Consider the following 3,043-nt stretch of genomic DNA (forward strand, 5'->3'; position numbering starts at 1 on the left):
AAGACAAAATGTTTTTTAAATTATAGCCTCTGCTTTTTTATGACCAATAGCTTTGGTGGCTATTGGCCCAGCCTATTCTAGAGGACTGACAAGATCATTCTACAATGACCTCTTAACCCTTAGTTGACTACTTGGTTAGGTGGGGGATACTATAAATGCTGCTCAAGGCTGAATATTAATTGTGATTTTGAATTGAAACTCCTGTTACAATATATGCAGGGGTGAAATTCAGCGGTTCTGGAGAACTGGTAGCAGAAATTTTGAGTAGTTCGGAGAACCAGCGAATACCAGAGTGGGGTGGGAATGGAGATTTTGCAATATCCTTCCCCTGCCACACCTACCAAGCCATGCCCACAGAACCAGTAGTAAAAAAAATTTGAATTTCACCACTGAATATATTCACTGCTTTGTAAAAAAAAACTTGGCTAATTTAAGGCTACAGCTATATCCACAGACTTCAAAGAATATGGCTTTGGTTATCTGAAAGACTTTGCGATTATTATTATAATAATCCACAGTCTTTTTGCTGACACTAGTTCTAAGTTAATGGTACTTCATTTATAATAGTAAGGCAGAAAGGTAAACAAATTTGGCTTACTGAGGGAGGTAATTAGTATCATTCATTGCTTGTATAGTCTTTATTTGATTATATCCTCTTTTCATCCAAGAGCTGAAGTCAGTGTACGTAATGCTCTGTCCTATTTCCGCCCAGAACATCCTTAGAGGGAGGCTGGCTGAGAAAGAATGATAAGCTAAATAACCTTGGACCTTTTGCTCTTAATCCAGCATCTTAACCACAACACTACACAGAACTGTTCTACTCTAGACATGATTAATCCAGTATTCGGGTTACATATTTTTGTAGCTTCAGAAAGGTTCCTTTGTGGTACTTGGAAATTGAGTATTTTGGTCAGATAAATTAATCTTAATCATGATCTTCTAGTTGTATGACCAAAGGGATCTGTCTCAATAAAAAAAATCTGATTAAAATGATTTGAAGAACTCCTTAATTCTAGTTTAATTTATAATGTATGTTTTGATTCTGAGACATTTTATCATTGTGTGTGGTACTATTGTAATTTTTTAAGTAGAGTTCTACAGCAGCTATCCAGATTTTTACAATGTGCTTCAGTAAAAAAAGCTTTGAAAATAGAGAGCATTAGTATGGAGTTTCCTAACAAAGCTGTATATGCTGCTTCGTTGGTAAGACAGACTTTTGATTGTTAACGTGGGAAAATCGTGGGAGTCCTACTAATTCTTTCAATAAAGAGAGCAAACATGTTCAATAGTGTAATTTATTATGCCAGATGACCAGACATAGGCCATACATAGGTCTGTTCTCTTTCGCAAGGTAAGAAAGAATGCCAAACACAGAAAATGAAATGTCTCTCTCTGTCTGAGGACAAGCTGCTCCATATGAGATGAGATAGGCAATCAATATCTGGAAATGAATTTTGCGTATGAAAGCACCTAAGCCCACCATTTTTCACCACATTTCCAAGCCAGGGAAACATTTAGCAGTTATTCCTCTTATTGTTATTCTATATGTGTGTAAGAGAGAGAGAAAATTCACAAATATATGAAGATGGGCAAGCATCATTCCTTCTGATTTATTAGTCTGCCATTGGCAGGGCAATTCTGAATTCTTTGGAATGCTCTAAGCAAAACATTTTTGTACTGTAATACAACATTTTTTCTATGATTCAGGCTCTAATTGATATACTTGGTTCCTATTATGTGAAGACCTAACTCTGTGGAGAAGACTCTAATGCTGAAAAAGTGGGGGGAAAGAGAAGAAGATGACCAACAGCAAGATGGATCAACTCAATTATAATGGTGATGAGTGCACCATTGGAAAACCTAAAAGACCAGGTTAGGGACAGATCATCATGGAGAAAAATCTATGTTTACCCAACAATGGAGAAATACTGAAAGTGAAATGGTGATTTTTGGGCTTATTAATTGAAAAGGGGGTTGGATATGGGACAGAAGGGGTCTCTGTAATGCAGGGATGTCAAACTTGTGATGACATGTCATCACGTGATGTATCACAATTTCCCCCCTTTGCTAAAATGGGGGTGGGTGCGGCCAGTGCATGACACATTTGGCCCACAGGTCGCGACTTTAACACCCCTGCTCTAATAAGATATGAAAAATGGAAGAAGGATAACTTTATTTGTAACTGCTACTCAGAAGTTGCTTCTTTAGTTTTTTTTCTTTATTGCTTTTTTCACTTTTTAACTTTTCTATATATATTTTCATGTATATCTTTTATCTATGTAAATTTTTTCAATAAAAATTATACATAAAAATCTATATGGTTTCTAGGAATTAAAAATTACTTGACTCATAATTCACTTATTTGTTGGAGATAAGAAAGCATGTGTATTAGGAATGTTTTTACAATCCTTGAGATGCTTTTTAAAAAACTATTTATTAAAGACTTGAATTGTTTTTTTTTCTACAATTGGATAAGTGTCAATGACTTCAGGTAACATCTAATAAATATATTGCTCAGAAAAATACAATTTCATTGAAGTTAATATAAACAGGTTTTGCTACTAAATCAGGAAAATAATGTTTCTTATTCCAGATGTTGGACACTGTTTCCCATGGGTTTAAACAGCCCAGGCAATTTGAATCCATTTGATTTGTTTTTAAAATAAAGGAGTTCCACTGATTCGGGGAATGTTTTCTATGATATTCCTGAAATTAATTCCTATTCAATATTGGTTCAGTTGCTCTGAACCATACATTCATTCAGCCTGCTGATAAGTCGTGTTAATTCAGTTTCATTTGAGCATCATATTTCTGTTTGTCTGAAAGGCTAATGAAAGTCACTGAAGTGCAAAACTACATTTTCATTCTTCATTGGGTAATGAAACATCTGCAAGAAAATGATAATAGATTCCACAATTCAACCCTGAGCTAAAATATTCTCTTTTGTTGATGTATCTAGTTTATATTTTGATTTATCTTCAGTGTCAGAACTACATAGATAGCCCTTGGAGATAACTAAAACATTATGGCAATGACTGCAGTA

At 34.8% G+C, this 3,043-nt stretch overlaps 1 protein-coding gene across 3 annotated transcripts in view; it reads left to right on the forward strand.

Annotated features, from left to right (window-relative positions):
• The window catches only part of PM20D2 (peptidase M20 domain containing 2), a 39,296-nt gene that overhangs the window by 28,327 nt on the left and 7,926 nt on the right, over positions 1-3,043 (forward strand). For all 3 annotated transcript variants that reach the window (XR_014174781.1, XR_014174782.1, XR_014174783.1), the window contains exon 8: positions 1,708-1,872. The gene's annotated coding sequence lies outside the window, so the exon portion shown is untranslated. The remainder of the gene's footprint in view (positions 1-1,707; positions 1,873-3,043) is intronic.

Source organism: Natrix helvetica (assembly GCF_964273705.1).
Source record: "Natrix helvetica genome assembly, chromosome: 2".
Lineage (NCBI taxonomy): Eukaryota > Metazoa > Chordata > Lepidosauria > Squamata > Natricidae > Natrix > Natrix helvetica.